Raw genomic sequence first — 27,639 nt, 5'->3', positions numbered from 1 at the left:
ATCCCTCATCCTACATTAGTTATTGAATTAGTAAATATTAAGATTTCAATGGACTACCAGGTACTTACACCATCAAGATATACATTACAGCCAAGATGAACCAAAACTTCAACCACAATAACATGTATGGCTTCTTTTTGCCTCCACATTACCCTACTACAATCCTGATTTCAACTCCCTGAACTTTGCAGCTTAAAGCATCTGGGAGAAGAATATCTCCCAGACCTTTCATCCATTTTTGGATTCGCTTCGAACTACCATCATGACAGCGTTATACGTCATGAACACGGCTTTTATTGTCAATAACTCCTAATCGGTTCGCCGGATTGTTGAGGCCCTTACTGCTTGTGAAAGAAAAGATATTTGAATAAAAAATATAGCTATATTTTATATGGTATTAAATTTGGCTCAAATTTGGTTTCGAGTTGTCTCTTCCTGACTCTATAATGCAGAAGTACCTTCTGGGACATCCGAAGCTTGTTCTTCATATTAAAAAAATGGAAGTACATTATATAAAAAAGAAAAGAACGAGCATGACTTTGGATGTGGTTTAGCAACGAGTACTTGGGCCGGAATGTATTTACCAGAAGAAGAGGCAAATTATAAAATGCCGCTGTCATTGGGTAAAAAAATTCTCCTTCTTTTTTTAGGGAAGGGGAGAAGAGCTTTTTTGATTCCACGTTGATACTGAAAGAATTACTTTTACAATATTGCGTCTGCTGTTTAATAATGTAGATAAATTTTGTTTCCATTTGTGTTTTGATTAAACTAGGACAGTAATTCTCAAACTTTTTGTGTACTATCAGAAAAAAATATCCAGATTTCCATGAATCACTATTATCTAAAACATGACATTTTCAGGAATTTGTAATGAGTCATTTTTAAAATATAAAACCATATTTTTTGAATGATCCCTCACACCTCTGCATATCAATAAAATAGAGTGTATGTATCACAATATGAGAATCACTGAATTAGGAAATCATGGGAGAGCAAGATAAATATTGAGGAGGAACTAAAAGCAGAACAAACCCCATCTATCAATTACCTCTGGCCCTCCACCTCTAAAACTTTATGACAACGGTGTACCATATTTTGGAATTTGCTTACGTGGATTATCATTTGTAAGTATTTGCATGCCTACTACATACACACAACTTTTATAGGTGACAACTGCATGATTGCATTTGTAGAAAATCTACAATTTTCGAAGCTTACATAAGCTGATTAATAATTATACACTTTATGAATAATTTCATGCCCTATTCGAACCATGATTGATGTCCATATTTCATTTTTTATTTAATTCATGAGAGATTTATTCGTCTTTCATCTCAGGGAGAGAAACTTCATATTTTCTTATATCCTAAATGTGCCTCTAAGATATAATCAAATTATTATCCAAAAGTCTGGTCAAGGAAAGAAGCGTTTAATATTCATTCCAAAAGAGGTTTTCTTTTTTTTTATACATCATAATTATAATATATACATGATGAGTATATCATTAAAGCCAAGGCTTAGTTTTGTGCCTCAAACAACTCACAAGAAATGGAAAAAAACATCATCGACATTGTATATTCTGTTTTCCTTCTTTTTTTTTTTTTTTTTTGGTTGATTTGTTTGATTTTCCCAAGATATTTTATAGTTAAACAATCGAAAAACACCATATAAAACAAATTTATAAATCCCTTTTCTCATTTTTGACAAGATTCTAGTAATTATATTATCAATTTTAAAATGTGTATTTCAGAGGTTCAAAATTTGTGTTTTTTAGGAAGGGTTTATTTGCGTCAAAATTAGCTTTATGTAGTTGATACCAGTGTCCTGATGGCAGCTTGGAGTGACTCCAAGTTTAGCGTAGAGTTCTGGAAAACTTTATTCTCCAAGAGGTTCTAAAAATGCAAAGTCCAGGGAGTTGAAGTCAGGCTTTAGGACGACCACATGGAAGCATGCCTGAATTTAGCCATATTGTTGCTTAATAAGTTTAGGTTCTTTTGGGGTTTTTTAATGGACTTTGTGATGTTGTATGGAATCCAAATGGAGATGCCAACAGTCTCTACAGCCATCTTGGCCATTTTTTTTGTTGCTACTTCCACATTTTTGTACTTAGAGACATGGGATAAAAACAAAACGTGTTTATCTTGCTTCAGCTGTCGTTCACTCGCGTAATAAAACCTCGCAATTAAAAATAAAAGGGATAAAGCCCTTATTAAATGGCACTTCAATTCTTGGGACCCCACTCTTTCTATTATGTAGATCATTAATATATTTTTCTATTATAACCGATTATGGTCTAAATTAGATTCTTAGAGAAACTTGAGGAGTACTTTTAACCTGTTATAATTATATAGTTGAAAGTTTGTTCTTGTTCAGAAAATAAATTATTAATTCCAGAAATCAAATTTTGTTGTTACTCTTAAATATTGCCATTTTTATACATCAAGAAAATCAATAACAATTGATTTTTTTTAACATAATTATTATTAATAATCATGTGTACCTCAAAAAATGACTACTCCTTATAAGAATAAGTTAGTTTGAGGTTCTTATTTTTGCATATTTGAGTGTATGTATATACTGGGAAAAGTCTGAAACTCACTCCCTCGAGTTCATATTTAACACAAATTTTTGCTCATAGCCGTTTTCAAAATTTGAACAAGTTTATCAACGTTCTTCGAAACAATCCTCCCGACTAAAAATTACTAAAATTAAAGCTGTCATTAAAATTCTTTATTTTTACTATTGAATGAAAATTATTGTAATAAGAAAATTTGATTTTTTTCTAATACTTTGCATGCCTAAAGAGTTGTTCAGTATAGTCCCTATTTAAAAATAGGTTAATGTTCTATCCGTCCAACATATCTAAATAGTTTTCCGTCATCCATTAACAAATATTTCAATAATTGTAAAAAAAAGCTATTTGGATCAATTTACAAACTTTTTCAAGCATTAATGCTTCTAAAAAATCCTTTTAGATATTAACCTATGCTTGAAAAACTGAAATGTTAGTTAAATGGGTTGCCATATGGTTTTTGTGAGGTATTATTTTTTGTTGACGCACATAGAGTCTCACTGTCACAGCATGAATCTTTAAGAACTTTACCCACAGTGAATATGTGGTGTGTCAACATACAAAAAATTTTGAAGCAAAATCAAGAAAATGCGAAAATCTAAATATATTTTTACTTCATGTTACGAGGAGGTCCCGATACTTTGGGAAATTTTTGAAAGGCTTATAACGAATGAACTTGATGGAGTAGAATCATAAATTTTAAATTATTTGAAATATACTTTTAATACCATTATTGAGATCATTCTCTCTTAATAACCGCGGCCAAAAGACGTTGGAAGCTTTGGCAGGCCCGGCCGACCTTTTACGAATCCAACATTGGCATTGTAGTGGCTCTGGTTTTTTACTTTTAATTTACATTCCCTGGATAGATGGAGTAGCCCAAGGAAGAAATTACATCTTCCAACAAGACAGTGAATTGGTCCACAATCCCAAAAAAGTGCAAGATGTCTTGGTCAGAAAATGGCCTCACTTTTGGAGCCCGGACTTTAGGGTGTTAATTAGCCAAGACCTGAATCCGTTCGATTTCTATCTTTGAGAGAGGTAGAGAATGAGGCCCGTGCCAAGAATCATTATTCTGTGGAGTCCCTGCAGATTTGATTTTCTTACAGAACTTTGCACGCCTCTAGATCGAGTCTGTCAATGCTTCCAGTGCCGTGTCACCGAAGTTATTAAGAGAAGCAGATTTAATTTAATCTGCTAAATTTCATTAAATATAGTTTGTAAATAATTAAAAAATATGGCTCTATTCCATCTAGAACGTTCGTTATAAGCCTTTAAATATTATCCCAATTTATTTGGAACACCCTGCACATACAAACAGTTTGTAGGCAAGTTTAAGTCAATTATAGAGTATGTATTCAATGTTATGGGATGAGTTAAGATGTCAAATAATTTTTGAGTATGTTTAAAACCTTCATTCGTCCCCATATGACCATTTAAATTAAATCTGTCAATGTATGATTATTTTATTATGATGATCAATTTTGGTATTTATTAGTATAAGATACTTAATTTAAAATAAAATCTATCATATTATTTATCTTTATCTAAAGTGTGAATTTTTGGGACCTTAAAGTGTAACTCGTGGGCCCTCCTAAAGATACATTGGGATATTTTATTGCTGGAAATAGATGATAATTAGTTGAATAATGGAAATGGAAATCAGACTCAATTATAGGGGAGATACTTCGAGCGTGCGACGGCCCACACAGATAACTAACAGCTTCACATTCTCCATACAAAAATAGACTCATATATTATAAGAAATTATGAATGAGATCCACGATACTTAGTTCCTGTTTTTGAATCCTCTGATTATCCATGGTATCAAATATCTATTTTTGAAAAAGGGGAAAAAGAAGGGTTATTTATTTTTTCATCTTATTCACTCTCATAAATGTACATATTTGTATGTATATAAATTCAAGATTCGTTTTGGATGCTATTCCAATTCACTTCCCCCTCTTTACGGATCTAGTTGAATAAATCAATAAATACCACAACTAAACATGTTTATGAGACTACGCTGTTTTTGGGTGGTTAATATTATTTTCATTTCTTCTTGGAATTTATGTTTTCCCTGTTTTATCAAAGCTAAGGTTCATTTTCTTTGTTCAACAACGATCAATTCAACTATATATAAATATACTTTCCGTCTCAAAATGAGAATAGTCTAATTCAAAATGAGAATAGTACAGTTTAAAATTTAATAGTCCAGTTCAAAATGGGATAGTCAAACTCAAAATGAGAACAATCAAGTTGAAAATTAGTACAATCAATTTCAAAATGATAATAGGCCAATTAAAAATAATTCCGCAATTCAAAAATCATTTACTCTGTCATGGCCGGCTCCAGAATGAAGTCAATCTAATACTGAAGACCTCCTTGTCCACGTGAACAACTGCCTCTAGAATGGAAGCCGGAAAAAGGCAACAATATTTCGTGCATGTTTATTGGACTCTCTCAGCAAGACGCCCACACATATTAGACTAAGGGATTCAGATCCGGTGAGCTTGGAACCCACATTTCCTTTGATATTTTGTTTCAGGAAGTCTAGAGTGCGTTCTTTGCTCTCAAAACGGACATGAGTCTTCCTTGCAGATGTTACCGACTTATCATACTCCTTGAGAATTGGCAACATTGTAAACAGTTGATTTGGGGGCTTTGGTTATCATAATAATCTCCTTGGGCGTGCAGCCGGCACGAGGCACACAATAATGGGCGCACAGCGTTTGTATTCAGAGGACATCTAAAGGATTTTGTATTTTTGTTTTAAAGTTTAATCAGCTGAATCTGATGAGCACACTTTCATAAACATATATATCAGGGTTGCCAAGATATTGAGGTAAAAACTTGTCCGGATTTCAAATCTCCACCATATATATTCATAGATAATAAAATACACAATTGATGATATTTATTTTAAAGTAAACTGCTAATTGTATTTTAATTATTTTTTGTATATGCTCAAAATATCCCCATTTTTCTTTCTGCATTTGTATCTTTATGAATAATGACCAATAAATTCCAATAGTTATTCGATCATTAGTACATATACAGGGTGAAAATTAAAAGATGTACGGAATTTACAGTTAAATAATTATACAAAAAATGTGTAGTATTGTTTAATAGAGCTAAAGATTGAAGACTGAGTGGGACACAAGACTCAGTGTCACAAATTGAAGTAGTGCAAGTCATACTCCAACTGAGATTTCAAACTAGACAATTATGAAGACTGTTTTTAGCGGCTAACTACTTTCTTGATAGCAAAGTAATTTTCCAACAGGATGGAGCTTCTGCACACACACCTAATTACACAATCCTTCTTTACTAAAAATATCAATTACTGGGAGAAGCAAAAGTTCCCACCAACCTATAACCTTTGATTATTCCTTTCAGCCTCATGTTTAGATGACGGCATTGAGAGAACGTCATAGGAATAGGTAGAAATGAAGGGAATGTTTACAAGGCCTAGACTATAATGGATCCGGATAACATATGTAAGTCCTGTGTCTCTTTATACAAAAGGATTACTTCAATTTTAGACATAGCTTTGTATATATGTTTATAGTGGGGCTACCCAAAATCTACACTCTTACTTATTAGTTAATTGAGGGTAATTAGCTTGATTTATCTTCCTTTTGAGATGGGAACTTGATAGAATAAATTTTGTTGAGTAGTTTTATAGTTTTCCCAAAATCATGGTTAGTCCAAAAAAATAAGAGGGTAATCGATCTTGTTTAAGCCAAAGCGCGTTAGTGCAAGATTGTTAAGATCTTCAAAGTGTCCAAAATGGTCATCTTGAATATTTGGAATAGGTATAAAGAGCATGATCCTATTTAGAAGAAGGAAAGGAAGGATGTGCACAACCTGAGAAGGACTGAAGAGTTCATGAGCAATCTAGATTCCAGTATTAAGGACTTCACAAAAACGATGTGGAATCTTGCCAAAAAACGAATAAAGCCAGGGAATTTTTTCCAAAAGGCTGTCTATGAACTTGGGGTTAAGTCGTAAGTCAGGAAAAGGCGTCAGCTCCTTACAAAAGCAAGTATGGAGCCCAAGGTTAGGTAGAAAAGATGCTTCTATCCTAAATAACGATCAGCGGTTCTAATCTACTCCGACAAATAGATATGGACGGTCAATTATTCAGAAAAAGCCAGGAATTTTGAGGTACCTGAGCTACAATGTGGATAACGTGCCTTCAATCAACTAACAAAAGTATACATAAGGAACTATTATGCTTGAGTTGGTATCCCAAGGAAAGCGAATGGTGGCCATTTTGAGTTGTAATTGAAAATATATATATACTGCACAGCTCACCATCTTTTATTTGTCTACTCTACCCATGACCATCCTGAGATTCAAAGACTCAACGAACTAATCCATGAGAGTCCAGATTTTAAAAAGCCAGACTGTAACAAATACATATATATTATAATAAATATATTATTTAAGAGTCATTTGTAAACTGAGTAAATTTTTATTTTCCAAACTCTATATAGGAGGGGATTTAAAATGAGGAAATGTATTTTTTTAATTTGCTCTTATATGACAGGGTCATATAAGTTTATAGCGTAAACAGTTGATTTGGGTAAGTTCGTAAGTCAATAACCTCCTTGGGGGTGTGCCCGACACAGAGGCATATAATAATGGCCACACTGCATTCGTATTCCGAGGAAATTTCAATGAGTGTGTACTTTTTCTTATACAGATTTGTCAGTTGAATCTGATGAGTACACTTGAAACGTTCCAAATTTAAAATCCTCACCCTGTACTTATGTGCATGGTTAATAGGATAAGTTTGAAAAGAAGTATCACCTTATTTATCAACTTACTTTCTCAAGAAAAATATTTTACAACTATGTTTGAAATTTACGTAAATGCATGAGAAAAAACAATTGAATTGATTTAATGACTGGACTTGATCTAGTGAACGTAGATAAATCATTACATAGATGTGATTTTCATCTGTTGTTGTTTTTTCATTTTGTTAATGACTAAATGGATTCAATCTTGTTTTTTCGAATGCAATCTTTGTATATTTAATATGACCAAGCTATGGTATGTATGTATTAAGATTAGTGGTGTCACGGTATCAAATCTAATATCGTTATTTCCATACTTTTTAGACTAAAAATATATAACTAAATTGTCATTAACGGCTAATTATAAGGGCAGTCACAGGATTTTTCATTGGAGGTGGTGGGAAGGAACTATTTCAAAGTTTGATGAAGCAAGAAACAAAACAATTTTAACCAGTATGGGCACTTGGTAAAGTGCTAAGCCTCCCCCTAAAATCATACTGAGTTACTAATCTCAATTTTCTCCTAAAATTATGGTCGAGCATGCATTTTTTACGTTTTATGTTGGATTGAACTTTAATTTTAAACTGAACAAATTTATTGACCTCTTCCCGTGTCCATGTATAATCTTTATACCAAGTTTGATCCAAAACAATCCGTAACTTTGGTCAGTATCGTAGTGACCAACAAACAAACAAAGAAGCAGAGGGAAAGACATAACCTTTGTTCAAATTCGTTCCAGAGGTAATTATTGCTTGTATTTTATAAAGGATAGTTTTCTAGAGCTCATAATTTTTATTGTTGACGTCATCTCTAGAATTATTTTTATACAATGTAATGGCGTTGCAAGAACCTTGTCCAATTTAAACTTAGTGTAATACCATTTTTAAAGTGTTAGAATCACGGTACGACAATAGTGCTGAACAACACAAATACGTTTGTACATGATTTAAATTAACATTTGTTTATCAATCTTGTCTCAATGGAAATTAATGAATCTAAAGGGTGCTCCGGAATAAGTTTCCCATTCAAAAAATTAAAATATCTGCAGATAAAGGTTTGTATTAGAAAATTTATTAATATTCTTTACGGGTCTATAAAATTAACATATAACTTATTAATTTGCTTGCCATGTTTTGAATAACTTGTTGGAGACTCCTCCTTACAGACTTGCAGCTAGTATGCAAATCGTCCTCCGTAATAATTGCACCATATAGCTTCTGCAATTGTCATCAATGAGTTCTTGATGTGCCTGAAAATTGTATTGGTCTTACCGTCGAGCTTAGTCAACATTGCAAAGTCAAGAGGTGTAATATTGGTTGAAGATGGAGGTCACATTGTTTTATCCCAAAAGTGCTCAAAATTGTATGTTTACAATTATTTTAATTCATTCACAGAGTGGATGCAGGCCTCACTCTGTTGTCATACTATTTCGTACTTGAGTAACGAAATAGCGACAAAAAAATTGATTACGTTAAAGTGAGTGGAACACCTATTCCAGACTACACATTGAATATTAATCATAGATAATTATGTACTCTTTGAGGGGACTAGTGTCACGTAAGATCCCGTCAAATGTTGTATGCCCCCACTGTATGATATCGCAACAATAATATATTCCTCGAAAATCAAGAAAAAATAGAGAGAGAGTTTGTTTTATAGACTATTATAGTATAAATACATCGACAACAGCTCACACCATCTGGAGTCGATAATAACCTTCTTTTTATGATACTAATCTAACAAATTTAAATAATTATCATTCAAAATTGAAAAGAGGGGATAGGGAATTATAAAGCCCCAAAATAACAAATATGTGAACCAGAAAAATAGAGGTGTCCTTATTTTCGTAGGCTCTGTTCTCAAACAGGGGGGCCAAGTGGATATTCAATCCCTAAGTTCAGAGTATTTTTAAGAGGTAGCCAATTGAAAATAAATATTTTCCTAAAAAAATATCATTTTTTGTATAAAAATATATATATATAAATTTATTTTAATTTATTAAATATTTTTGTCAGTACTATAACTGATCAGAAAAATGAAGAAATGCAGCTGAGTGACGTCATCAAGGACCAAACTATATAAGTTTGAGGACTGAACTGTACCGGACCGACACTGAACTAGACCCACGTTCTCATTCCTAAATAAGGATCTATATAAAATTATACCTACAACTTTAAACATGAGGTATTTTGTCTCTTTGAAAATGTGTATTATAAAATTTCAACATCTGAGCTGACGTAGTAAGTAACAATCTTATTTTAGTTGTTGCTGTTGTTACCAGGAAAGACCGTTCAGAACCGGTTCTAGGAGGGACAACCGGAAAAGATGGGACTGTAGTCGTTTAAATTTAATTTACAATATTATAAGATGGCTTGAATGACCTAAATCTTGTAAATGGTATTTTATATCTTCTTGGAGAAAAAACCCTTGACCGTAAACTACCTTAAAAAAAATTCTATAGGCTAGGAAACCGATGGAAACCATGGGTGGTGTCAACAAGACAGGGAAACCTGTCATACTACTAATGATATGAAGGATTTCCTAAGGCAGGAAGCACATAATTTTTATGAGCAAAGACTTGTGGCTTCCGTTTACCATTTTTGCACGTAAATAGGGTATATTTAGTGTCATATTTCACACAAAGTAACAGCTCAAAGCCGTTGTGAAGAATACTTGAGTCAACTTGGACGCAAACTTTGTCGAAACAACTGTTGTAAGTTCCATTAGAGTGGTCATATTGAGTATTTAAGATGTCTGTAGGTCTAATTATTTGACAAAAAAGATTAATTCTTGGGAAATAATTTTTTTTATTTTTGATATCAAGTATTGCATTTTATGTAAACCGTCCTGTGTATCAGGTAAGAAATATATTTAGTACTTAACAAAACCTCATCATACTGTATGATACCTAATGAAACGTCCATGTTTCAATATAAATTATAGAGAAATTTAAGCAATGATAGGTTAAAAAAAGATAAAACTTTTCTTTTATTTGATTTATCTTTAAATGTTTCCCTGCATCTTGAAAATATAATAGTAATAACAATATGAAAAAGAATAAGAAACCCAACCATAAATAACTTCTTTTTTCTCTATTGAAATGTTTTTTTGTTTTTATAGAATAAAAAAAATAACATTAACGATATTTGTTTGTTTATTACTATTTAATCCTCTGGAAATTGTATTTTCTTTTCTCTACTAAATGGGTATTATGGTATTATTTAGTATTCATATGATTAGTTTTTTTTCTGTTAATATATTTCAATTGGTTTTGCAGAAAAAAAAAAGAAAAAAAATTTCCTTCCTGTATTTTCGTAACTTCTTTATTCAATTCAGTCCAATCTTAGAAGTGAACCCTTTGATAGCGAACTGGAATATTATAGATCGCAAGATTCACATATAAAAAGATTCTCATTCCTTTGAGCCTACATTTTATCGCCAATATTTTTACATTAAATATAATAATATGGAATTCTTTATTTATTTTGGGAAAGCCTTCTTCAGTATTTATTCATATATATATATTTCAATTTCTAATCAAGTTTATAACATTGGGCTAATTTGAACCCAGTTCCCTAAGAGCGTTATATAATACATATTCAGAAAGAATACACATATTTGGAATAAAATTACATTACATACAATGCAATATGAAGGTTGTGCCCTTATCATTCTAGCAGTTCCAGTTCTTGAACCTCTAGAAACAGAACTGGCAAAGTAGAACCGAGACCACAATATATTGCTTTTCAGTATCGGTTCTTGTGCTTATTTTCGTTTGTTGTATTTTTTTAATATTCTATCTACATAATTTTATGTAATGAAATCCGTAGTTACCTTTAGTATATCACGCAACCTTCCCACCACAAAGTAACATAAAAAAGGGACGGTTGGGTCAATTATGGATCTAGGCTCGCACTACTAAGGTTTTGGAGACAACTATGTATAATATGTCTTAAGCCAGGGTCTCTCAAACTTTACATAATGCATCCTCAATTCTCCATCTTCCTTTATTTTTCGAGGGCCCTGCTGGAAAATGTAGCACTATTTACTCTGTTAATAAGGTAACCACGACCCTGTTTGTATCTAATACAATTTACTCGGCCCAAATTTTCTTGCGACATACCTTTTTTTTAAGTGTCTGCTATCAAACTGAGCCTCTATAAAAAAGATTTGAGACTGGAACCGATACTCATAAAGCTGAACCGAGACCGAAACAGTTGAAATGAAATAACCGAACGGGACTGATAGAACCACTTAATCTAAACTTGGCTGAACCTTGCACATTATATTTTTAATTAGTTATATAGTTTATTATATTTGTAATAGGAAAAATTGCCCGAGTTGGAAATTTGGTGGCCTTAATATTGGTCGAAGGGAGACCTCCTAACGCTCATTTAAAAGATAATAATTTCTTCTTTAAATTAATGGGACTTACATTTGTATAAGATTGGGTTTTGTTATCAGAGGCCGGTCACAGAGTATTTTTGTGCTCTTCTTGTGCAAATATAAATTTGTGCGGAATTGGAGTTATGTCAGACCCTGTTACGCTAAGTTGCTCACTTTTCAAACTTTATTTAACGTGTCATGATTACTATATCATTGTTAGGTTTTTTTTTACATACGCGCAGTGCTTATTGATCTTACTGATACTATTAACTGATGTAATATTGAACAATTATTCATGTTACGTTGAATTAATGAAATTTTGAAATCTAAATATATGTTATATATGAAGAAGTTATATAAATAAAAAAGACACAGGTTCGACTTTATAGTGTATGTTAAGACAGGAAAGTTTAAAAACAGGATTAAGACTTTTTAATATTCAAAATAATCTTAATATAAATCTATGAACATACGTATGTGCTTAAATGTGAAGCTAGTGAGTAACATCTGGAAGCTATGGAAATACTCTGGAGAATATTACTCGTAATATATTATACCTTTTTGTATAAATATATATATATATGTAGAATATTCTATGTAGTTTAATATCATTTTATTAATTTTTTATTATTTATTACAACGTATAAGTATATATTTTTCGAGTAGAAGCATGTAATGTTCTTTTTAAATTTGAAATAATAGAATACAAAGCCTGATAAAAGTTGAGGATTTACCCCCATAGAAAAATTGATAAATTCAGAATCTACAAGGCTTAGGGTAAAGTGTGGACTCTTTAATCTCCCAGCGTTTATGACTTACTTCAAAATGTGGCGTGGGGTCCTCGTGTATGAAGGCAATCCCAAGTTATCCAATGTGGACAGAGGTAGAGGACGGGAAATAACTTCAGAAAAGGATTTAGATTCATGGAAGATAGGAAGAGGACAAAGACTGAAGGTGGATGCAAGACCAGGGAGGCGTCGAAAGGGCATCTCAACCAAACGAAACAAATTTACATCGAATCGTTAGTACCCAAAAATTTGGAACAAATTGGCAGACTTGGAGTATACCTGTGAGTCCATACTTTTTAAAGTAAATACAATTATGTCAATTTGTACATTCATATTTGTTTATTAGTATGGTTCCACTTGGGAAAGTATATTTCAAAAGCTTGGGGAAAAAAACTTTTAGCAAACAATCAAGAAGAGATTAAATCATTTTTTTACTTTTATAAAAGATTTTAAATACCTTTCAACGGGATTATACGACAGAGTCGGGCATCAAAACGAGGACTCTCAATCCTCCTGACCTTCTTGACCTTAGTGCTTAGGTTACCGGGGGTCCTCATGTATAAGGGCAATTGCAAGTAGCACTTCACGGCCCTCTGATAGTACTAGCAGCCACGGAGAAGTCGATGGCAGGGCGATTCACCGATTACGGACGGTCCTCCTTGATCTTTTTAGCTAGACAGTAACTCTGGATTCCTTTTTAAATTGTACTTTTCACTTCCTGCTTTCCTGGAGAGGTCTTCTCCGTAATTATTATTCTTGGCTACCTGGAAAGTAAAAGTACAGGAGCATTTGATATTGTTCGATACCTCAGCTTCAGTATCTAGGAGATTTGAGATACGCTTCTTTTTAGCTTTTGCTCACACGTGATGATGAGATAATGAAATGTTTATTACAGTTTATTTATGCAAAAGGAATAGCTGAACCAGAAAGTTAAAAAATAATTACTAAACCTTTCTATACTAATGAGCAAATTAACATTAAGTAACGGTACAGCCTAATCCTTGTACATATGTTCAACTGATAACATTAATGATGCAATAGGGTGTGAACAAAATTTTTAAATATATTATTTACAAGGTTGGTGAAAGATAGTCTGTAGCTTGTTGTTTAAGCTAGTTATTGAATTAAAAAAAGTTGCAGGCTGTATTGAAATTTGACAGCGAATAGAATATTTTTTATATATATATAACTTTTAAATATGTAGTGTAGGACTACTAAATTTTATTCACGGACTCCCTTGTCAGAGTTACGCTACGGTATGAGCTCATGAGACCTCAATGGTGTTGTGTGTGTATTCGTCAAATGGTATTTAAAAGGTTAAATATACCTAGTTGAACTCTTAAACATTACATGAACCAACCCTCCTAATAAAAGATCTTTTGAACGAAGACAAAAACCAATTAATTAAGCATTGTATGCACATTAAAGTAACAAAGAAAAAAAAGAAGTAGTCCTTACTAAGAATTATTATCATATAAGAAGAAAAAAAGGTTAATTAACCCGACAGAAGCTCAACAATCATTTTAGATAAGGATGAGATTCCTACAAAGACTATATGAATATCCTTGAAACATAATTTTTGTATACATATTTTCTATTAGCTAGGTCGAATAAAAGGTAAGACAGAAACGCTTTCACGCAATAATAATCGTTCCGTGTTACAAATGATAGTTTCTGTATACATCATACACCTTAGACTGTCTCGTTTTTTGTAAATAGTTTGTTTGTCCGGCACAAAGACCTTTTCTGTTGGTGACAACTAAAAAAAAAACTTTGGCTAAGAATGTGTTGTATTTAGTATTTTTTGCCGCGGATCAAATCCGTTTTAAATTGTCACTGAGACAACCCTTTTCGGCTGATCTACTTAAAAATTAGTTTGAATTGTGCATATGAATAAAGAGAAATTGTTCATTTGATGTATCTACCTGCAGCATCAATCACGGCCTGGATACAGGTCTAAAGGATGAATTGTGTTCTCGAGGTAGTTTCTTGGCATGTTGGTCATTGTCTCCTTGATTGAAGCAATCAGAGAGTAATCGATCCAATGAGATATTCCATTATTTTTAGATTCAACTTAGCCCCAGACAAAATATTCAATCGGATTAAGATCCATACTGCTGGTGCCCATGTTTCATTGGGAATGAAGTCATAACAGTGCTCCCTATGTCACTTCAGCTGTTCATCAGTCGTCAAAGGAGCCTTACAAATATTTTGCACTCTCTTGATTTGAGACAATATTCCCATTTGAAACCTCCTGACACAGAGCCGTTCCTACTATCTAAATATCAGACTTCGTCATATCTGGAACAGCTGTCGTCATGATACGGAAAACTTTGCTAAAGTTTGTTGACACAACAACGTGTCTCCCGGGGAAAAAATAGAGACGCAATCAGAAAGCACCATTTTAAGAAAATCATGAATGTACTGAGTGATCATGCTCTGTCAGATAAAATTATCCAACCATTTATCTCATTGACAGACCGAATCATTTATTTTAATGGTATTTTTGAGGATTAAGCCCCTTCATTTTTCTGGAAAAAGCTGTCTATGAGATAAAAGGCATTGTCCAGTTAAAAATATACTATGTCAACCAAACACTTTGTTTGAGTAAAATTTGATATATAAATAAGATATTAGTCAATTTTTAAATTACATATATCTTTCCAAAATATTAAACATATTTAATGGACTACAAAAGTGTCTTGAAAAGTGGAACTAACTAGTTTTGGTAACGAACTTCTCAAATAATGGGTCTAGTAAAAATAAATTCATTATTTTTCTATTATAAGGCTTGAGTATTGTGTACCTTGCATTTTATAAGTGCGATCGATTTACGCAAGATAAAAAAGATAAGATTTCGTAATAGAAAAATAGTTTTTAATATTAGTTTTGAGATTGTTTAAGAAAGTATGGTTTGAGAGGTTGACATAATTGACGGCAGAAAATAAAATATACGACATATTTTAAAAAATTTCTTCGACAAAGACAAAAGTGCAAGACAAGTGGCTGAAAATGTATATGGTGTTTATGGTCCTGATACTGTATACTCATAGTTAAACTTCTTGCAAAAAAGCGGCAAAATCAAACTTTAAACTTGTCTGAATCTTTAACATTTCTGAATAATTTTTTAATGTTCTTTGTTTTTGTCCATTTTTTTTTTCAATAAAAGTTAAATTAAAGCACTTGCTTCTATAATGTTATAAAGCAAAGATTTTTGAAATAGGTTGAGTCTGAGAGAGGTTATGTCCCACTAAAGTTTGAGGATACTTCGAGGTGGGTCAAACTTACAGGGACACCCAAACAGGCCCTCGTGGTCCCATAAGTCGTCAACTTTATACACAGTGTTCTTGTGTTGGGATAAACATCTTCAATAAAAGTTATCAAAATCGGTGATGACTATTTCAAAAAATTTACTTGACATAGATTCCCCCAACAGCCAATCACACAGTATTTTAGTTTTTTTTCGAGAATCTTTCAGTAATTTTGATATCAAAGATGCATCAGGCTATAGAAACACAGATTGTCCAAAATTTGGATAAATTAATGGAAATTGTCGAGTCCGATCGTTATGTAAGCACTGTTTTATTGCCAAGGAGATATATACATATGAATAGAAAAAATACTCCTTAAAAATAATGGATTTCTATTTACTGCATCTAATATTAACCCAAACACGGGACAGCCTAATATATGAACATTATAAGAAGGATTGGCTTAAACACGATTGAGCATTAATTCTCCCTTCAAGCAAAAATGAATGAAGGCTTTCAGTTAGAGGGGGAAGACGGAGGGCAGAAAAACACCCTACTAATAGAGATATCCTTGGAGTATGCAGGGCGTATGTATATCTATTTACGAAAATACATTTATACATACCATACAATATTTTTACTCCTTGAATACAAATTCATTTTCCGAAATTCTTTTCTTATTTTAACTATAAAACACATCATTTTCTTAAAAGGTTTTTTATACATACAATATTAATTCTATATTTATGTAAGAACCTCGTTGCAAGTTTGTTTTTTAATGTAATTTACTAAAAAGGTTTTGAATTGAATATTTTCTTGTTACACAAAAAAAGTAGAGATAACCTCTCGATAAATATCTATGTTTGTTTGTAGGTACGAAAAAAGTTTCACAAAAACGTTTTATTTTAATTACAAAGATACCAATTGTGAAAAAATATACATTTGTATAAATATAAATGAATATAATTGCAATAATTTGAGACAGTACAGTCTTGGATTACGAGTATTTATATACGAGAGATGGGAGAAAAGTCCTTAGTTCAAGTCCAATTCCATATATAGTAGTACTCTTTATAGAGGTTTTAGAAAAGAAAAGGACATCGTTCAAATCGAATCTACAGAGTGCGAGTATTTTTTATGTGGAGTAATGTAGAATTTTTTACTTTGCTGAGTATATATTAATTATACACACAATTGAAAACTAAAAGTGGGTTTACAATAGGAAACGTTAGAAGAAGCGTTGCGTTGCACACTTTTATCCAGGAAAGCTTGAATAAGCATTCGTGTACTTTACAATTTTCCCATGCAAACAATGTAAAAATGGAACTTTTATTCTATTTCATTCTTGTAATCTTAAATGTTACTCCATGTTAGCTGGTTAACGCCGTTTTTTATTAATTTATACTATTTCATCCATAGTTTCTATTCATGACAAAATTCATGGATTTAAATTCTTATCGAATGTACGCAAGCTATGGTTATAAGGATCGTCAGAGAAGGACAAAAAAATTAACTCACAGCTTAATGTGTAAAAAGATTTAAATTGCAAAAAAATATGATCTAAACACGCGCGATATTTTTTTCTTGTTGATAATCTGAAGATATTTTTAGTATTTTCTAAATCTGTTTTCATAATTATTTCATTTTTAAGGGAGATAAAATATATATAAAGCAATTATTAGTGAATTGGCTCATGAAAGACAGATTATAACACAGTTGGGGATATATTTGAGTAATTCTTTGCTAGTCAGACTGCACTGAAGAATCGACATCGTTGTGATTTCTATTTATAATATTTTCCTTCATAGCTGCTTGCAGCTATTCTAATAAAACGTAGGAAATATTTCTGCCTATACCAGGGAGATGGATTTGGGTGTATTTCTTTCCCCTCAAAGCTGCTAGCAGCTAATCAAATGAAACGTCAAGACAGCTGAGCAACTATTTCTCAGAAGCACTCTTTATATTTTCAGGGTGATCACTAGACTTAGAATTTTTGAGAGATTGCTCAATTGTTTAAAAATTGTTCACTTTACCCTTATTTGTATGAAAATGCCTTATTTTTCTAAACTGGTATGAAATATATCAATAGAAAGTTTGGGTTTAGTTAGACTACACATCAGCTATTGATGATTATTTCATGATATTTTTGAAGGAAATCTACCTTCTGGTAAAACCCTCCTTTGTAGACTCTTTTGTCGGAAATAAAATATGTATAAAAGGGCATCAGGTTTATGATCAGATATGTGAAGAAGCCAGATTCTGATAACAGCCAATTAGAGGAAGTATACATTTGGCGCAAAGTTGACTGTTGAATAATCGCTATTGAATATTGCACCTAAAGAGAAATACTTTTGTGACAAACTGCCAAATCATGATAAACCGTTTATTCAAAAGTTGAGACGTGATGTCAGTGGGGGTGATGATGAAATACCTCTGTTTAACAAGACTCCTGAAGATCTCACCAATGTCTAATTTCCATCAACTACTAATGTGGTTGTGTAACTTTTTATGATGGAAACTATTCTATACAATGAAGCTGTTAAAAAAATATCAACATCATGGGGCGCTGTTCATCGTACCTTTGGGTCGGGAATACTTAGATATGAGTCCAATACAAGGATTGGCATTGTTCCCCCAGAACACATCAAAAAATATTTCTTTCAAAATACAGAAGGACCCCGTTTCCTGGAGGATATATCCTTATGCATTGATATTTGAACAGTTTATGATCTTGATAAACAACCCTCCTCAGTCTTTGTACGAGGTAAATTTAGTTTTATTCTGAAAATATTATCAAAATACCACATTCATCCGTATCACTGAAAGAACCTAATTTAACAAATGCGATGATATTGTTTGGACTATCATGTGGTAGGACTTGCTCTGATAATATTAAGGCATTGGACCTTGCTTTTGTACAATGCTCAAGTCATTATTGCGAACAAGTTATGTACCTATCAACCACTAGAAGCAGAAGAATTGCGAAAAAAAATTATATCTGCTGCAGCACGATATTCAGCCCTCTGTTTGAGGATTCCAAGTACTTCGGGTTATGGATAGTAATATGGAGCGGATTTGCACAATACTACCCGGAAATATCAGCATAATATTTGAATACTTTGAAAAAAATTATTAGATCCTATGAAACTTTTGGAAAATAATTGTTTTTATGTAAATTTTAGACTCTTGAATGGGTTTTTTTGATAAATACACAACAACACTCATCACTTTAAAATACTCTTATAGAACTAAATATTTCTTTATAAACAAATAACTCAATTTTGATATTTTGGGTGCTCATTTACCTAGACAAAATTGTTCAAAAATTCCAAAGTCCAGTGAACACGTTAATTTTTTTTGTATTCGCACATACCCTTAGTTCATATTTTGTACAATTCTAAACAATAGTATGTATTTATTGACGTACATATACTATGCCATCATGGTTTGATGTTTAACAATATCCAATGTCTTGGCATTGAACTTTGAATTGTACATCCATTATTTCCTACAGAGTACAGAGTATGATCATATAGGCAAATACATAAACATGCTTATATAAATATATTTATGTATGTAAGATTGTCTATATACATATTCACATCCTTACAATTACATTATCAAGTACAAGTTTCGAATATTGAACGTTTCGGAATCAAATACATTTATAAGCACAGGTATTACAATAAAAATACATATAAAGACGTTACTCAAATGAAGAAAATATACATATGTACGTACAATGTATCGTTCTTTATTATTAGGGGACTTAAAATCCGTCCAATCCATAATATAACAGGCTCTAAAGTATCTCAGTTTATCATTTAAGTTAGTTGTGTAAAACTTTACATATCTTTAACACATTCCTAAAATAGAAAACAGACCCAAAATCATCTAGTAGTTAGCCAAATAAGTCAATCATAGCAACTGAATAGTCAACTACCTTTAGTGACTGTGAGAGTTGATTGCGTAGTTATACGTGTAAGTCCATGTTGGACTCAGAGCAGAATTGAGGATCGACGTCAGAGTAATTCTTACCTACATCCTTCTTTATTTCCTTCTCCCCCTCCTAAGAGCTCCAATGAAGTCCCATGACAGCTAATCTGTTCATCCCCAAAATATTCTTCAAAATCTCAGGGTTATCATGATGTCCAAAATACACGCAATTTTCATTGACGACATTGTGTGTTTGTCATCAGTTAATTTTTAACATCCTCTTCCTTGAAAGTAGAGGTTGAGAGATGCTCTTAATAAGATCTCTTTGTATGTAATGAAAAAAAAGATTATTATGTATGAATGTACCCACAAATACTACATACACAAAGCCGTCGTTGTTGATATGATGACTCCATCTTTAAATCAAGACACCACTAATGCACTTAAGTGGATATATTCATTAATCAAAACGAGGAGTGTACATTGTAAACTTATTTAACTCGATGAAAAATATAAATATGTCCATCAGATAGGGATACATTTTTATATACATATACTTTTTTAGGTCAACCATAAGATGTACATATCACCATACAGGGTGCACAAGCTATCTCTCCCGCAAAAAGAACTTTTTTTTTTTTCCAACACAATTTTCTTTTCAACCAGTTCTCAGATTAAAAAAATAAAAGCAGATTATGAAAACTTGATGGATTTTGATTTACTTTATTTGATAAAATCACCTCCAGTCTCAATAACAGTTTCTATACAAGGCCCAAAGCGCCACCAGGACTTTGTCACTTACTCCCTGGAATTCCTTCTTGATCTGACTGAAAAGTTCGTCTCCGGTCTTGTAGGGGATCGGTTGCTTTTTTGTTTGATCACACTCAATAAATAAATAAATCTATTAGAATTAGATCCGTCGTGTTTTGAAGGCCAAAAGTCCTTTTAGATGAAGTTGTCAAAATTGCTACTTAGACCTTTGACCTCAGCCAGAAGTGAAATCATCAAAATTCTCTTGGATCCATTTGAGACTGTTTTTCGAGGAGTGGCAGAAACTCGATTCCTTTTACCGCATTTAAAGCCTTTCATTGACAACCATGTCTATCGCAGGTTTCAACTTGCTCTCTAGCACGTCGAATTATTGACCCTGCCGGTTCGGGCAACAAATTACGATTCTACATACAGTTACTTCGACTTTTAATCTCAGCCCACGGTTGCTGTTGCCTAATAAATATCGTTAGAGGCCACAAATTCTCACCTAACATTGCGAACAAACGTCTCACTGTATCCCAGCAATTGTCAGGGTGTCACTCCCGGCGTGTATTCCAAGGAGGGGCTCGTGTCTTGCCCAAATATTTAATATAACGAATTCGTCAATGGATTTCATTTTTTTCCTACTGGTGCATGTTTTATCAAGCTATCTTAAACTGCCTAAGCGTCCCCCTTTTCCCGAGATAGCTCCCCAAATGGGCTGCATAGACAGCTAACACACCCTGTACATACTTATAACCAAATGAAACAACTACATCCAAATACAAACAAACAAAAAATATGGGGAGAAATAAACCACAAATTGAATTAGAAGCCTTCTTACATATTATTAAGATTAGAAGATTCAATTACTTTAATATGGGACATGGCCTGTTCATTTTTCTATTCCTATTGGAGTCCAACTTGGAAAAGATATGTTACTTTAGTCTATGTACAATACATGGATGAGGGTGGAATATGCTCGTATACATATTATGTATATCTCTCTCAACTAATAGGGGATAATATAAGGATATAAAGACCCCCTAAAAGTTCATAAAATGTACGTACTGGGAAGAAAAATTATATTCTAAAGAAAATTGTGAAAGGATTTACACAAAATTACAATTTGATTTAGTAATTTTTATACTTTTTATATTCTATTAGAAAAAGAATTATATATCACGTTGATATGTTTATTCCAAAACACAACCTTTCCTCAACACTAAAGTCAATTGGTAGTGAGTAGAGTTGAGTAGTTTGTAATGAAAAAAAGAGCGGTAGGAGAAGGCGAGAGCGAGACATTTGGTACACCTGAATTAAGATCCTTATTAATTTAATCTGACTGTATATGATTATTGTGGGAGAAAAATGAATTACTGCCTTCAAGAGGTGACCCTCCTTCTTTTAAAATAGGATTATTGTAGGGAAAATATTATAATTATATTTAAATTCATATAGATGTACACTTGTATTACATTGATTTGAGAGGTTATGCGGGAGAAAAATGAAAACTATCTGTAATTTTATAGGAGCCCATGTATCTCAAGCGCCTGCTACGTTTTGAATTTTTAAATTGGACAAGAAATATCATCACAGCGAAATTCAAGGCTTTGGACATCAACTCTTCTTCAAGCAAGTTACACTCTCACAGAGGTGGTCAGGATGGCTCGTAAGACCATCTACAATGCTTAGAAGATTTTACACCAAAACGAAACCATAGAGAGGAAGGAGGCCTCCGGAAAAAAGCACATCATCAATCCGGAATCCCTTAAGCACGTCCCTGATATGGTTCTCGGATAGTTACAGGCTCATGGCAGTCATTTCCATCGACCTTTTTAAGCCCAAACTGCTCCCCTAGGTCCAAGAAAAATTCCCCGGCGACAGTGTTGTCTTTTAGTAAGATGGAACCCCACTCACACTGCAAATATTACTCAGACCTTCTGAGCTAACAACATCGCTTTCTGGAACAACAGAATGTGATCAATATACGGCCCATATTTCAATCCCTCGACTTTTCCTTCTGGCTGCACATTAAAGCCTCCGTCAATGAGGAGGGGTATCACGGGAGCCCAAAATGGAGTTATTACGCATTTTGACTCCTCAAAAGATTTTGCACGATATGTAATTTTTTGCTCAGGTTAAATCCCTTACTTTCATAGCGAGATAAATGTTGCGCACCCCAGATTTAGTGTGAAAATAGACAGAAAAGATAAAAATTACTTACGAAAAAGGAAGAAATTCTGCCAATATCTTATTTTTTTTATTCTATATAAGTTAGTATATAATAATGTGGATAATTATCCTTCATCTTTGCTGAATCCTGTATATAAACATATTCTATGTAAATACATCAAACTGGGTATTGGCACTTAGTTTTAAATTTCCTTAGTTTATCCCTTGATTTTACAGTTGACAAAATGTGTCCGTGTCTTTGGTTATTTCCGTACACTTACAGGAAGCCTCTGAAACTAGTTTCACTGCCCTTTCTACAGATTGGGAGTGGCATAGATATTTCTCTAATTTCAAAGGATCATTTGTTTCTTTCATAAGTTCTTTATTTAACCAATATTGTAAAATTGGAGGAACTTATATTACTATCTTAGACCAATCAATTATATTCATGAAATGATTTGATTCATAGTTTATTTTATTGGGAATTATGAATTGCCTATGGGGGCATATTAAATTTTTGCATTCAAGGCTTTGTTCAATGCAAATTTACCAACTTCTGAATCTTCATCTGCCCATGCTGCTAACAATATATTGTCATGATGAGCAAAGAAAGAATTTCGGGATAATTTTTTTGTACAATAGGGGCCTGATCTTGATCAATACCTCTTGATAGTGAAATTGCAAGCTGAAAATGCTTCGAAACATCATAGCAATTCGGTTGACATTTAATTGCAAACTACATTGAAGCGCAATAGTTTAAGATAAATGCTACAAATTTTAAAAGGTTTTATCTTGGTTTTTTATTTGATATATAATATCGCAAAATGCGAGTAGCTTTGGTAAGCCATCTTGCCTCGTCCAAGGTTCCTAGTGATTTAAAAGGTAAATGGAAACTAGGAGGAATTTTTCCAGACTGAATTGTCAATACAATGTTCTAAAGGTAGTGTTGGTCATTACTTAAATCTGCCAAAACATCTTCATTATTTTTTTAGCTTTTTCTACAAAAAGCCTGAGATTCACGACTGACATTTTTTGTAAATCTTCATTTATTGATTTCCTAATTGAGCCCCTATAAATAATAGGTTCTTGCTGACCACCATCAATTTGTTTGAATGCCTTCTTCAATGTTATTTCATTCATGTCAAGTTGACACACGAGCCATTGAAGGGGTCCTTGGAGGGAAAGTTCAAGCCTCCTTACAATGCCAGACCAAATTCCTACATTTGTGTTGCAACCATCACATATGATAGTAACTATGGATTCTAAGCTTTCATGATCTTCTAGAACCGATAGTATTTATCTAGCTTGATCCTCACCTTTCCCACTTCTTGATGAAATTTGATCAATGTATTCATGTTGGGGTTCTTAAATGGGGGGAAAGGCCAACATTAATTTGTTTGTATAATTTTAAATTTCAAAAAATAATAAGAAAGTTTATTCTTGTTAAATTAAATATTTAGTTTCAAATCATGAAAGTTACAATTCCCTACCCCAATATATATTTTTTATGAATAAAAATTAAAACAATTTCATGTTAGAGTACCTTTAATAATGACTTTTTCGGTGCAAAATATTTGGTAGGAAGCAGTCATTGATTCTCTCTTGATGTTCAACAATTTTAACCATTTTGGTAAAGTCGATCTTGCCATCAAAACCAATGCATATGATTTCCATTGATTCTTCTTTTGAAGATTTTGCATGAATTTTCTTATACTTTTGCCTTTCCCTTTTAACTTTTTGCCTATCTAGTATATTTGAAGGCGCAATTAATTCCATATTTTCGAAAAGAGAATTACATATAGCAGCTACTGATGTATTTGACAACCGAAATCTGTCCACCATTGTTGCAAGATTAGGGTAACTCTCCTTATTATGCTCAGATTTTTTGAATTGCCTCACAGATTCTTCTTTAAAGTACAAGTTATCATCAGGATTTTCAGGCATAGGGAAATCTTCCACATCTGAAAAATTGTTAAGGACTTATTGTAAGAATTTTGGTACATTCGCCACCACTTCTCTTCGTTATTTTCACGCTCATTTTGACAGTCTCTCCTCCTGGAAGTATCCAAATTCTTCCAGGTAGTAACACAATCAATAGGTCCTAACATCCCCACCGTATTTTTTGACCAATATATGCCTACCAGTCTTGAAGGGGGATCTTTCTTTGACAGTTGCACTTATCTCTTGGAATTTTATTATCATAGCATTGACATGAGGCGATATCAAACATTTCCTCACATTCATTAACGAACTTTTTGACCAAAGGATTATCAGTTTTTAACCCATTTTTAGAACTCCTGTCAACTTTTTCGTCTATTTTTTTAATTTTACCTGGAACAAAGTATTTGTTCATTGCAGGAATGCTGAATTGCTCCCATATTGACAAAACTAAATCAGCACTTTTAAATAAGTCTCTTTTTTAAACCATTTAACAGGACAAATTTGATTTAAGTCTTGCTTTACAGTTAAAAGGGATTTATAGACATCCTCTATAGATGGGAGAATTTGCTGGATTTAGATCACTGGGCTGACGAAAAAGGAAATGCAGAGTTAAACTTCTTGTAGCCATTGTTGTTTCTGTTTGAATACTACATTGTGAAAAATCACTTGCATCGGATTTATAATTGAGTACTCTTGAACAATGGTGCGATTTGAAGTTGTTTTATAAAAGAAACATATTAATAATTCTATTTTTCAAAATACAAAGATAATAAAGAATGTTAAATTATGATTTCTTTGTTCCAAATGTACAAAGTACTTTACCAACATTTATGCTATCCATATTATTATAAACTAACTTATATAGAATTTAAAAAAATGAGATATTGGCTGAATTTTTTCCTTTTCATAAGTAATTTCTATTTTTTTTGTCTATTTTCGCACTAAATCCGGGGCGCGCAACGTTTATCTCGCTGTAGCAGTAAGGGATTTATCATTAGCAAAAAATTACATATCATGCAATATCCTTTTTTAAAGCATATAAAGCTTTTTTATAAATAAAAAAGGTTAAAGTTTATTTCATAATTTATTTTTTTACTTCAAACAGAAACCTTGCCGTACAAAAAGGAAGGCAGGATAATTTTTTTTTTTAAACAAAAAGGATTTAAATATACCATTCACAACTTTTGAGGAGTCAGAATGCGTGATAGCTCAATTTTGGGCTCTCATGATGCCCCCTAGTAGACAGCCTTGGAGCCAAACTTTATTTGCAATACTTTCCACCCTTCAAGCATGAGGGGATGTTCGCCATTTGTCAGGCCAATGTCGGGCAAATAGAATAAATCAATTTGACATTGGCTATGTGTTAGAAAAGGCTCAAAAATATTTTTGTGTAATTAAAAAATGGTAGCCTATTTTCTTTTTTCTGCCCAAGTCTGTAAGGTTCAAGTTTCCTGCTGGTATTTATTTTATTATGCATTCTTAAATCAATTTATAATACCAAAGACGGGCAATAATGCGTACTACAGAGAGAGAAACTAACATCACGACATCCGATTAAATATTGAATAAAAAAGATGCACCAGCACATGCAACAACCATTTATCATTTTCTAATTTTTAAACGTAGTTTTTCCATCACAAACAACTCAACTCTAAGTCTGAGGAATGTACAGACTGTCAAGTTATTTATATATATATATTTATTTATTTTTCCAATTTGGACCAATACTTCGAACCAGACCATAAATCAAAATTTATATCGTCTTCAACTAAAAACCCCATTTTTCCCCAACTCTAAATCAATGATCTCATTTTCTTTGTTACTCTGATTTACTAGTTGTAAACAAAAGGAACACATTAAACTTCAATTGATGTAATGAACCAATATTAACAATTCGGGAAAAAAACATGACGTCATTAAGAATTCATCAATACAAAACAGTATAGACTGAGTTTTAAATGACACCCTCCAAGATTTTCTTAGTGTCCTTAAAATCGATTTTCATAACTCTTTTAAAATGTCTTGTAAATATCCTTATTAAATTATATGTACCCGTTTGTGAAAATGGGGACATTGCCTATTTACCAGTTATATATATATTTTTTTAAGAAAAGGTTCAGGAATGCAAAAAATTCAGTGTCCTGACAACTGATTTACTAATGTAAGTACTAACCTCAAATAGGTATTTATTTGCCATTAAATAACTTTACTATTAACTAATACTATAAAAGTTTTAAATAATAATGAAATTGGATAAATAACAAACTGATTTATTCAACTTTTTTTCTTTCTCTTTTTTGACAAAAAGGATGACAGCACATAGAAAGAAACAGATACCAAAAGACGATAAAGGGATTTGGATTGGAGGATCAACATTATAATAGATTTTCAGTCTGCAGCAATGAATATAAAGTCCAATTTCTTAGAGTATGAACGGAAATACAGTAATCACTTGAGATACGATTACCTTAACATTCGAGCTAGAAGAGTAAGGGCCACAAGACGTGAGAGCCTTTATAGGATGAATGATACTTTAGTTATTTATTCTTGGATACATTGCTATGACCTATAACTCTTTTGAAGTTTAACTTTTAACTTTATATTACATCATCAAAGTTGAACATCATTTATTCAGTTGGATTTGCCGTTTATTTATCAAAACAAAAAAATTTGACTTAGTAATATATCCCTTTTGAAAACTGATACCCTTTGCTCAATCATTCGTGCATCCTGTCGTCTCTAGGGTTAAGAGATACAAATAATCACTAAAATATGGTGTGTATCAAATATACATATATGTGGTGCGTTAATACAAAAACAAATCTGAACAAAAATCAAGAAAAGTGGCATACCCCAATTCTTTTTTTTTTACTTAATATATTCCATAGACATATTTGAGTACATTTTAGAATTATTATTCCAATTTGTAATATTAGTTAAGCCACTCAAGCATTTTAACTATAGTTTAGAGCTTCTATTTGAATTAAGTGAGTTATATTGCCCTCGATATGATATTTTCAATAAAATGTATCATT

Source organism: Lepeophtheirus salmonis, chromosome Z (genome assembly GCF_016086655.4).
Source record: "Lepeophtheirus salmonis chromosome Z, UVic_Lsal_1.4, whole genome shotgun sequence".
Taxonomy (NCBI): Eukaryota; Metazoa; Arthropoda; class Copepoda; order Siphonostomatoida; family Caligidae; genus Lepeophtheirus; species Lepeophtheirus salmonis.
The sequence above is the reverse complement of the archived record's forward strand: the minus strand, read 5'-3'. Positions refer to the sequence as shown.